Source organism: Symsagittifera roscoffensis, chromosome 7, assembly GCF_963678635.1.
Source record: "Symsagittifera roscoffensis chromosome 7, txSymRosc1.1, whole genome shotgun sequence".
NCBI classification, from domain to species: Eukaryota; Metazoa; Xenacoelomorpha; order Acoela; family Convolutidae; genus Symsagittifera; species Symsagittifera roscoffensis.
In genome coordinates this window covers 56,839,896-56,852,866 of record NC_087068.1, presented here as the reverse complement: position 1 = coordinate 56,852,866, position 12,971 = coordinate 56,839,896, and the positions used below count along the sequence as shown (strand labels likewise).

At 32.9% G+C, this 12,971-nt stretch overlaps 1 protein-coding gene and 1 long non-coding RNA gene across 2 annotated transcripts in view; both read left to right on the top strand.

Annotated features, from left to right (window-relative positions):
* LOC134852197 (uncharacterized) overlaps positions 1-12,971 on the top strand; it is a 353,512-nt gene that overhangs the window by 27,336 nt on the left and 313,205 nt on the right. The window lies entirely within an intron of this gene.
* LOC134851660 (uncharacterized) lies at positions 1,624-6,378 on the top strand. Its single transcript, XR_010164249.1, has 2 exons — positions 1,624-1,756; positions 6,034-6,378. It is a non-coding gene; the product is annotated as an uncharacterized LOC134851660 (long non-coding RNA).

Genomic DNA, 12,971 nt, shown 5'->3' with positions numbered 1-12,971 from the left:
CAATTGTAAGCGGATTCCGTAAACTGTACGTGGATTCGGAATTTTTTTACTGAACTTCCATCTCAACATTTAAAAGCTTAAGCTAGACTTCTTATCTATAGCACTGCGGATTTTAGAGACAAAGATTTAACCATTGTCAGCGGAATCCACGAACAAATCTCAAAACATTTGTTGACTAAGTCGGTAGATGTCACCTCTTAGTTTTTTGGAAACACAACATGAAATAATTTCAATATTTGCCTATTAGGTCAGTATTTGGGATTGTGTCAATCCCATATACTGATTTTGGAAGCATAACGCCGAATAAATTCGATATTTGTAGTCATTGGCCTGAGAGTGTTTGGAAACACAACGCACAACATATTGCCGATTTAGGTCAGTATTTGGGATTGCATAAACCCCAAATACTGGTCGGTATTTGGGACTCCATCAATCCCAAATACTGATGATCTAATAGACTCCGATTCTAGTGAATTGAGATCACAGTTGACAAGATTTGATATCGAAGTTAGGTAGACAGGAATTGAGACCAAACATTTTGTTTTCAACTGGTAGTTGATCAATGTAGTAATTGAGATTCATTTTTATGGTGATCATCTGCTAAATAAAAGGTATAATTTTGGACGCTATAATACAAATAAACATATGTTTAAACGGAAACCGCAAGCAAAATGTGGACTCCACTTACAACTTGCGGGTTCCACTTACAGTTTGCGGATTCCGCTTATAGTTGCGGAGTCCGCAACAGCTCAATTTAACTATACAAATATCCTATCATTAACTTTTTGATCCACAAACTGATCTCGATTCCGTAAATGCGAGTGGACTCCGTAAAACGAAGAAGATCAAAGAAAAGTAGCAAAGTTGCGGATTTTGCGACAAATTTGATTTTGGCATGGTGCAAAATCTGCTCACAATGCACAGAACGTGCAGTTTGGGCTCGTAGTGTGCTACGCACTATCCTAGATGCTTGGATTTTGCCTGAAACTGCTGATTTAAAAGTTCGAAGACTTGACAAGCTACGCTTGAACAAAAAACATCCCGCACAAAAAATTTATTCTGAAATGAAATCAGTCAAGAAAGGTAAATTAAAATGTTTAAAATTGAAATTTCAAACTAGCAAAAACTAAAATTTCTACGAAGTGTACCTCTGATTTGTAAGAAAAATAATACCAACATCTGATACAATCTGAAAAAAGTCTGCAAATTATCTTGAGAAAGCTTTTAAAACCAAAAAGTGCCGGCTTTGGCATAATGCATGCGCTGAATTTGGCATAATTTACTTACCAGTAAAAAAAATTTTTTTTATTTGAGAGTGAAAACTGAATTTAAAAAATGTATGAAGAAAGTGTGAATATAAATTTTGCAAAAAAATTGAGTAGTTCGATTTGTTGAAAGTTAGAGCTGTTGTGAACAATTGTTTTCTGCCTGAAGTTAGCTCAATTTTGGAAAAACAGTTTCTAAACACTTTCTAAACAGGTTAGGTATTCTTCTTGTGTTTGGCTATCTTAAATCAGCATTGTGCACTATCTTAATGAAAACTGAAGTGGACGGTTTTTGTTGATCTTAACTGATATACCCCTGGTATGCATATTTACATTTTATCAAAATTAGTCACTCACCGTCGAATTCAGTTTTGTTCACCAGTATAAAAATTATAACCATTTAGATATTCGAAAATACACAACAGTCGTGTTTGAGCATTAATTTTTCTTACTTCACTGTCACGAATAGTATTTCTCAGAAATCTAATTTGGTAAGTTTTCTGCTATCTTTGTTGTTTTTTCACCGAATTTGTTTTTGAAAAAAATGTAGGCTCATTTATTTTGGTGAGTTTGTCCAACTTGTCATGGATGTTCGTTTCCTTTGTACACAAAAAGTGAAAAAGATATTAGTGTTCAAATAAATTAAGGAGCCCTTACTATATAAACAGCAAAAATATAACTATGTCTTATTTTTTTTTCAGTAGCAATATTTAAAATTAAAAAGGTGAATTTTATTTTTGGTAAGGTTAGAAAATGACTTCCATTAGAATATAAGCATGATGTATATTTTTTGTTTAATTAAAAGCTCAAAAGTTTCCCTTGGCACTAGGATAAAAAAAACTTTTTGATTACATGATTTCAAATAGATGGCTTTTTTTTCAAATCATTTTGTAGGTTTGTTAAGTCAAAAAATCACCATTAAAATGTGTTTTAAGGCTGCAATTTGGAAAAGCTGATTAAATCGATACATTTAAATTTCTAGGCCGATTGATAAAGAACCCTCATGTTAGTTTTCATCTAGTACTTTTGGCTCACAATTTGAGAAAGCCACCTAAATATCATCTAAAATTTAATAGCGCTTCCATGCAAAAAAGAGCATTTGTCCACTGTGCTTTTTGACAATTGGAAAAAATATATAAAAGAAAAGTTCTAGTTCATCATATATATTCAGAGGCGGATTTAGAGGAGAGAGAGGGGTTTACGGACGCCTTTTCCCCGATCACATCAGGGATTCGACCCCCTGCCGACCCAAAAGGTCCCTCTTTGTACTATCTTGAGATATCCACCCCCCCCCCCCCCACTCCCTCGAGAAAATCCTAGATCCGCCCTGTGAATACTCAAAGTTTCAACAAAAATAAATTTAACTTTGTAATTTTGACGTCAAAATAAAAACCACTCATTTTATGCACAGTTTTTGGTAGATGGAGAAAGAGGAAAGCGAGATAGAGGAAGGGGTGTATCTCTCTCATTTAAAAGTCTCGTAAAAAATACACCGTCTGTTTGTCACGCTACCTATTTAACGATGGATTTATTTAGTAAAATCTTCTAGTAAAATCGATTGCCATGGATTATGGTTAGTCGGTAACAAAATGATTCAAAAAACAATACATTTAATTATAAAAAATTTGCGAAACATGCGGAAAACGATTATAAATGAAACCCGAAAGAATGCTTCGGGCTTCAGTTAGGATAAAACTCATATTGTTATAAAACTTCTTTCGTATGGTTTTCGCTAATGTATTTTATTAGTTTGGTTAATGTTTGAGAGTGGTTTTTTTGACTGAAGCTATTCTTATCAAAACTTTTGAGTTTGTTCTTGGGGCTGTTGTAGCTTGGTGGATTTTTTTATTAGGCGATTATTCAAAACATTGGTCAGAACAACGGTGAGGGTACACTGTGAAGTTTTATCAAAAAAGGTACCGTTTTTTACCATTTCTTCTTCATTTACTATTTTTATCTAGAGCTGTGACCTGTGAGTTTAATCAAATCCAACAATAGCTTTTCCAGTTTAAACAAATTCAATTAAGGAGTTTATTTCAAAATAATTTTTTCTTCATAATAGGTTTCAACTTAATCCAAAGAATACACAAAAGAACCAAAGAACCGGTTGATGTGCAAGTAGCACCAAATGGTCCGACCATGTTCATAAAAAGAAACTTCTCCTTTTCTTCAAATTAGTATTGTTTTAAATAGGTGGTATGAATCGAGAACTATATGATCGTGTAGGAAATTAGTGAAATAGCTATGATTGACAACACTAGTCTTTAAAAAAAAGAATAAAAAAGAAAAAAATGACGAAAAAAAAAAATGAAATTTTGAAAAGTTTTTTTTTCACAATAAATTGGAATGTTTTTGGAAAATTCTTTTGCCAAGTAACTAGTAAGTAAAAAACCAAAATTAGTTTTATTTTGGTAAAATCGTTTTTTTTTTTAATCCAAATTGATTTAAGAAAACAACTCTATATAATGAGCTTTGCGCGATTGCGCTACTCGTTGGAAATTGAACACATCTCAAAAAATTCGAACCAGTTTTTCTCAACACTGAGACAGTTTTATGATGGACTTTTTAGTATGGTTCGAATCAAAAAATCATTTTTTTTAACAAAAAAAACTTAAAGTTGTTTTTAGAAAATTGTTTTTACTATTTTTTGAAATAGCGAACCTTAGTTGATCGAAGATTATAAAAAAACTGCTAGCCAGCAATTGGGGTCATATCGTCAAAGTCAATTTAAGTATACACGAAGAGCTTCATGACTTCTTCACTGATTACCCTCTCATCCCTTTTCGTAAGGAATTGGATATAGGTGCGAGGAGCAGCGAGGAAATCCACCAGTTGGGAAAATTGGTAATCCCTTCACTGCCATCGGTACCAAATCTTCTGAAGACCTCGTACCTAAATAAGGTTATAATCTCCATAACCTTACCCTAAGCATGTACAACGAGCGGTGGATGAAAGTAACCCACCGATGAAACGTTTTTCAGTTCCGTTGGAGTGATTGAACGACAATCTTAGTCGACTCTAACAACCAACAACAAAAAGCCGCGCTAAGTAAAGTCCAAGACAACTTTTACAAAAGCTTCCATCACTCGGCATTTTTAAGATAATGAAATCTAGGTTATTAAGAAGTAGCAAGAGAATTTAAGGAATTAGTTTCTTCAGAAAACAGCTGTGACAAAAAAAAATAGTTTTCAAATTTTTTATTATCAATGAGCCACAATCAGCTTTTCAGTGACAAAGATCTAGTGGAAGACATGCCCAATTGTTTCATGTTTCAAAATTCCGGATCAAAAATTGAAACCATATCTAGACTTGCACCTACTTCTCTTTGACATTGATAGTTTCATTTACGCTTTGAAAACTAACGACGTTTACCGCGACATATCGAAAATGAAAGCCGAGTTCGACTTCTCCAATTATGATCAGAATCATTTTATTTTCAATAATACAAAAAAAAATTGACTTGAACTTTAAAGACTAGACTGTTGGCAAACTAATCAGAAGAATCATAGCCCTTAAACCTAAAGTGTGTTCGGTTGTCTTTAAGGGTGAACAAAACCTCTACTCCATTCGCCCTTCACCCCATTCTTCCAATATAAAGATTTTAAAAAAACCAAAAATCCCAAATTTAAACCTTAAACTACGGACATATAGCTGACTTAAGCAACAATATTCAATGCTATCCGGACGTTTATTTATCTGAAAAGAATTGTAGTGTAGTGACATTTTTCTCCGCACCGTTGCGTAAAATTTTTCGTCTTCTCCTATTTGGCAAAAAATAATAATAAGTTTTTTTTGTTCGTTGTAGCATGAAAACCTGCCGATGTTCAGAAATGAGGATATTTGAGTTTCATTCTCCTTTGCCTCAATCAATTTTGTTTCCATTCGGGTGGCAAGCAAAAGCTCAGCGCTAAAGAAAAGAAGCGAATTGCGCAGCGAGCATTAGAGCACCAAATTTTCGGGGAAAAGCCATTGAACGGTAAGACATGGAAATTATAGACTGACAAAATAATTTCGAAAGGTCACAAAAAGATGATACTAAAGCGGAAAAAATTGGTGTTATCACTCTTCAGCTCGAAACAGTTTTGCCTTTTTGACGGGATTTCTACATTTCCCTTTGGGCACAAGGCTTCCAATAAAACGCATTCTTAAAAAGTAGGTTTAAGAAAACGAAGTGGGAAAACTCTCACAAGTACTCTGATAACATGGCTCGATTTTCAACGGCCGGATTTAGTATTTGTACAGCGGAGTTTACTAGCAGAACTCGTGTAGTTTGCCCTATGAATAACTCCTACATATTACCGGAAGGATCGCAAGCAACATGATTTTAAAATTGCACATTGCTACATGATTAAAAGAAACCCAAAACATTACATACTAAAATCTGAAAGACTTACTTTAAGATGTTATTCACTGTTCTTTCTTTTAACGGGAAGACATTTTACACAAAATTCAAGCTTAAAGATCAAAGAAAACGAAAACCGAGAAAATATTTGAAACCTATACGGATTACACAAAGCATCTTAAAAAACTTGTGGCGGTTATGAAAACTTGGCTTGTTGTAAAATGTTTTAAAAAGTTGAATCACATAATTAATCAACACAGCAAGAAAAGCTTTCGAGATGTTCAGTTTGTTTTACGCAGATCATGCTATATGTAATTGACTATTTAACCAGCGCTAAAAGGATTTTTTTAATGGTATTGTGAGATGGAAACAAGTAAGAATATCAATCCGGAGTCAGCAGATTTTCAATTTTTCTTGGTATTTTAGGAGTTATTTCAACCGAAGTATTCTTAAAAACTTCAGATGAGTTCATTTGCAAGCAGCAGTGAAAACAGGAGCAAAGGCGCTGCATGGACAAGCAAGCTGTACTTCGACGAAGATTGCGAAAATTCAAAACCAGGGCACTTCATTACTGCTGAGGAATTGGTGCGACGCTTGGATCAACTGGTGAAGAATGAGCGGATTTTAAAGGTAGAAATGTGGAAGCAACCTTTGTCTGAATTGCAAATAACCAAAGGGGTGTTATATCACGCATTCATAATATTAGAGACAGATGAATGGTGGTGGTCAATTGAAAAGAACTCAGAGGGGTTGACAATGCAGAGAAGCAAATATAGAGAGAGCGTCAACAACTTCTATCGAGGAAAAAAACGTACTACAGGTATTCGCGGCATAAACAATATGAAGAAAATGGGGTTGCCCAACGCTGGTGTTAGTCTCGCAGACTTCTTCAATGTTTTGCAGAGCAAACACGAACTAGCGAAAGAGTACAGTCTCTTTGCAGATAATTGCCAAGATTTTGCACAACGATTATATCAATATTTCGAAGAGGAGGAGAGTAAAGGAAGGTTTCGCGGCATTATTGAAAGTGTTCGTCGGAGGCTTGGTCAATATTAAAGGATGTTGAAATTATAGCGGTGCAAAACTGTCGAACTGTAAAACTAATCAAGGGTAGTAATATTTACTAATCAACGGTTCTGTTCTTCTTATTGTGATCACTGATTATTTAGGATAATTTTTGTATGTAATGTACTAAAGTTTACAGTTTGCTTCAATTGGATTCAACGTGATGGAATTCAATTTTAACTTAATGCTGGCATCTCGAATCTATATAGAGAGATTCCAGAATCTGAAACTAATCTCCGCATAATTTTTTGTGCTCAAATTTTCTACTGACAATTAGTGCAAAACAATAAGCTGACATATTTGCACTAGAATTACTTAAAAGTGGCTAAGAAAATGACCACTTCTAACCCCCTCCCCTCGTTTTTCGGTGTGATGTTGCAATGACCATTTTTAACTCCCTAAGGGTTTAAATCTCCAACTTTTTCGGGCACTCATGTTTTATGTGCGGTTAAAATTGGTCATTTTTCGGGCACTCTTTGGAAAGGACATGGAATTAAGTTTTGGTTGCTGTATGTTACCCCTCCAAATTTTTGGATTATTGGCTTGTTAACATGTAAATGACGTTATATACCTATTATATGCAACCGATTGAACCTAATGCAACCAAAATATGTGATCTTAAGAAAACACCGGATATTTTGGCAGCGTAGTTTAACTGTTGGCAGCAGCAGTGAACAATTTCCTTCAAAAATGCATGTTTTATTGCTGAGTTGTGAATAAAGGAAAATTCGTCAAGTGCGGTGCCTCCATCCTATTTCGCAAATATTAATAATCATTTTGAAAGAAATAAGAAAGAAAAAAGCCAACCGAAATAACGAGACATGGAAAAATTATGAAACACTGAAAACTTTAAAATAATGAAATTTGGTCGAAGTTTGAACATTTTTTTCCGTCTACAGAAGACTGAAAAAAAAACATCTAAATCTATGAAAAAAAAGCTTTAACATTATAGAAAAGTAGAAAAACGCCAAATATCTTGAAAAGCGAGAACAGGAATGAAAACCAAAACTGCGCAATTGTTATGCTTCAGCCATTTTTAAAAGTTGCACATGCCACATTTCATCATAAGGGAAGGAAACATTTTTCAATGCTGTTAGAAAACATTTAGTACGTCCTAATCACTCTTTTGTGCAAAGACAATTTTTGACATATTATTTAGAGCGGAACTTAAAACAGGGGGAAAACTGTTGTGTATGTGTTAGAAACCATACGAAAAAACAGAGTGACTATCGAACAAAGCAGTTGAAAAATTATTGCGGATTTTTTGGAAAGCAGTTAACCACATTAGAGCTAATTCAATCGGGAAAGCCGGCACATAAACCAAGACAAGTTATGAATCCAAACTCAAAATTTGAGATGACTTCGGGGTACAATTTGAACTTTCATGAACATTCAAAAAATTTGCTTGCTCCATTGAAAAAATATGCAATTGAAAAACTGTTTATTTTGATATTACAGTCTGGTCAATCTTTCCCATCATCTTTTTTTTTAGATATTGTCAACTATGTTTTAGCTAGAGTTTTTTTTCAAAAATTTGAAGCTCTATCAGTTGTCATCATATATCAACCCTTTGCTCATCAAGTTAGAGTGAGATTTTTAAACATAAATCTGATCTTTCACTGTTTCCCTGATAACGCAATTGCCTCGCCATTATCGGTAGTTTTTTGACCCAACTAAATGGTTAATCGTCTTCAATTATTGTGTTAGTAAGAGTTGGACCTTTGTTTCACTGTATGTTTAGGGTGAACCAAGCTTTAGTATTCACGCTCTGATCGATAGCAGGATCAAAACAGTTAGCATCATGCCATTTCCTCTCTTTTTTGTATCCAAATTTTTCTTCTCTATAAACAAGACTCGTTTTTGACTAACCATTAGTATTCTGGAACTGTAATTTAAAAAACCAAAGCTTATCATCATTATTCTATATGACTCCTTGGAGTCTTGAGTGTTGACAGCTGTTTCAGTATTAAAATGCTCTCACACCAAGTTGGCTATAACAATTTCTAAAAAGCGGTAAGTGCCACTTTGTAGTGCATTGCATTTCAATAAACTTTAATTAGGTCGTATTAACTTCCGAAGGAACTGACAAAAAACAACAACATTTCAAAATGTACGAAGAAAAAATTGCAAGGTTTAGGCTGGAACGACTAACAAGGACATGTGTTTAAGTTACGAATTTAGAATTTGTTATGATTTTTTGAACTAATAATCTTTGTTTGGAGATTTCATTTCAAGGAATCGAAAATGTGGGCCTCGTTGTAGACAGACTTGCAATTTATTTCAAAACAAATTTCAGCAATTAGCATTAAAAATTTCATCAATTAACTAAATTTCGAAATCAAAAACAAGTCGATTGACAGTTTCTCTAGTTATACAGTTGCTTCACTCCTCTCGGTTTATAAATTTGACTCCATAATTTCATTCCTTAAATAAAAAACAATGTAAAATTGTGTTTATAGTTATAAATCAATCGACCTTCAACTATACAAAACCTAGCGTTTACACTGGGCTCACTTAAAGTCTTCAGCTGTGCCAGCAGCATGTGATCTTAAACCATTCTTCTATCCATCTCGGTCATCTGCACGGTCAACAAAGCTTCAACTAAAATAACTATAATCTTTTTCTGATCAATTAATTATCTTAATCAATGCTATCGGCAACAATTCATCAAACACTTTGAGCTCCATGCTGTTGCCAAATGGTTTTAGGGTTTGCTACTTTAATCAATAAGGTTTTGTAAAAAATGAAAACTAGTTTTTTCATTTAGGCTTTTACTACATTTTGTGTAGAAATTGACTGCAGGTAAACTCAACTTGAAGAGTTCTTAATTAGAATACCTGGAAAAACAAAGATTTTGAGAAAACTTTTCTAATTTATAAGGTTGTTTTGCAAATCAAGAAAATCAAAATATTTGTTTTTGTTGTGTTTGGTTTATTATTCTAGAATTTTCTAGACTTTAAGAAAAAAGATTAAAAAAGGATTGGATTGAATAACGGAAACAATTTCTTTAAAATACAGTGTTTTAAATAAGTGAATAAATATACTAAAGCATATAAACACACACAAAACATAAAAAGTTACTTATATAAACTTAAATACATATAAATTTTTTTAATTGTAAACTTACAGTTATATTTACATACATACATTCATACATACACACAAATATACACATAGAAATACTTACGTAAGGACGTTCAAACAAGTTTACACTAAACAATAACTACACACACCCATACACAAATACATACATACACACATTGATACATAAAAGCAAACCTTCATTCGTACAAACATACATACATACAAAAATACATATATACACTTATACATAAATACATACATACATACATACATACTTACATACATATATACATTCATACATACATACATACATACATACACACATATATGCATACATACAAACAAACAGTTATACATACATACATACATACATACATACATACACACATACATAAATACATACACACATACAACCCTACTTCAAAACAAACGTACATACATACGTAAATGCACACATACATACTTACATATAAACAAACATAAAACTATAGACACATACATACATTCATACAAACATATATAGATACATAAAAACATACATACATACATACATACAAACATAGATTTTTACATAGACACAAACAGACACACAAAAAAAACTACATAGAGTCACATCAACCTGCATATATACACACATACAAAAAGATAAAAACTTGCATTTGCTTATGTGACAAATAAACATTCACACAAAAACATATCCAGCACAATTTTTCAGATAAGCAAACTTAATTAAAGTCAACAACACATACATGAAGTACATTTTCACTATGCAAACTTAAAATATAGAGTTTTGCAAGGAAAGGCCGGCTTTGGAAAAATGAAAACAGGCGATAAACAATTTTTGTAATTTGTCTGTTGTTCTCTTAATTTAATTGTCTAACAATATCAAAGCTCAGCTTAGAACTTGACCAGTGCGTCGTGAGAAGCATTTTTAGTGATCGGAATAAAAGTCCCCAGGCCAACTCATTTGCATAGGACAAGAATTGTCAGGAAAAAAAAGTTACAAAATTTTTGTTGGACAGTCTGAATGTAGCCGTTTGACTTGTCAGAATACTTCTCTCAGCTAGTTATTTAATTTTGTACAGAAATATTAACACAGTAAAACTCTTGTTCAAATCAAAAATTTCAGCCATTTTTCAAGATTTTAATTTTTTTTGTAAGAAGTTTGTTTTTTGATTCATTTGTTGGTTCTGTAGTTTGATTTACCTTAAATCGGTTAATGGGCGGAAGCTTGACTGTAGATCAAGATGCATTAACACGATTTGCATATTATGTTGCCTTTTCAATAATTCATCAAAAATTGGAAGACATTTCGATGTTTAAAAAATAATTAATTACATAAAGCTAGAAAAAATACAGAGAGTTACGTGTTTTTTTTTAAATTTTTGCCCTGTCTTTGTGCAATATCGATGGTCTGAGCTATGGTATCTCAGTAAGAAAGTTTGACTAAAATGAATGTTCTAGAGAAAGTAAAATTGTTCGTAGCTTATGTTCAAATCTTTGAGATGTCACAACTTTGTTATTCATCGACTAGATAAAGAAACATTTCGGAAAACTTTCAAATTTATGCAAACTAAACAACACAATTTTTTTGCTATATTAAACTGTCTAGAACGACAGATTTTGCGGAAATTAATTTAATTGAAACACCACACTACTGTGATTTTTATGTTTAAAGAGCTAAAAAAATAATTTTGTTTTGTTTGTTTTATTTAATTTATACTATGATTTACATGAAAAACCAACATCTCAAAAAAATTACACAGTCAACGCAACTATCAAGATAAAGCAGCACAAATCAGGCTCAAAAATTTTTATAACGACCAACTATAACATATTGATCCACTTTGATCATTTGTTCTTTTTGGGAGCAACTGGCGTGACCATTGGGCTAATAGTGATTATCTGCTGGTTGCACCAAGGGCTCACTGATTGACTGGGATCTGCAACATAAATCTGATCTTTCACTGTTTCCCTGATAACGCAATTGCCTCGCCATTATCGGTAGTTTTTTGACCCAACTAAATGGTTAATTGTCTTCAATTATTGTGTTAGTAAGAGTTGGACCTTTGTTTCACTGTATGTTTAGGGTGAACCAAGCTTTAATATTCACGCTCTGATCGATAGCAGGATCAAAACAGTTAGCATCATGCCATTTCCTCTCTTTTTTGTATCCAAATTTTTTTCTCCATAAACAAGACTCGTTTTTGACTAACCATTAGTATTCTGGAACTGTAATGTAAAAAACCAAAGCTTATCATCATTATTCTATATGACTCCTTGGATTCTTGAGTGTTGACAGCTGTTTCTTTATTAAAATGCTCTCACACGAATTTGGCTACAACATTTTCTGAAAAGTGGTAAGTGCCACTTTGTAGTGCATTGCATTTCAATAAACGTTAATTAGGTCGTGTTAAAATCCGAACGAACTGACAAAAAACAACAAAATTTCAAAATGTACGAAAATAGGCCTGAAAAAATTGCAACATTTAGGCTGGAACGACTAACAAGGACATGTGTTTAAGTTACGATTTTAGAATTTGTTATGATTTTTTGAACTAATAATCTTTGTTTGGAGATTTCATTTCAAGGAATCAAAAATGTGAGCCTCGTTGTAGACAGACTTGCAATTTATTTCAAAACAATTTTCAGCGATTAGCTTTAAAAATCTCATCAATTAACTAAATTTCGAAATCAAAAACAGGTTGATTGACAGTTTCTCTAGTTATACAGTTGCTTCACTCCTCTCGGTTTATAAATTTGACTCAATAATTTGATTCTTTAAACAAAAATCATTGTAAAATTGTGTTTATAGTTATAAATCAATCGCCCTTCACTTATACACTACCTAGCGTTTACACTGGGCTCACTTAAAGTCTTCAGCTCTGCCAGCAGCATGTGATCTTAAACCATTCTTCTATCCATCTGGGTCATCTGCACGGTTAACAAAGCTTCAACTAAAATAACCACAATCTTTTTCTGATCATTTAATTATCTTAATCAATGCTATCGGCAATATTTCATCAAACACTTTGAGCTCCATGCTGTTGCCAAATGGTTTTAGGGTTTGCTGCTTTAATCAATAAGGTTTTGTAAAAAATGAAAACTAGTTTTTTCATTTAGGATTTTACTACATTTTGTGTAGACATTGACTGCAGGTAAACTCAACTTGAAGAGTTCTTAATTAGAAAACCTGGAAAAACAAAGATTTTGAG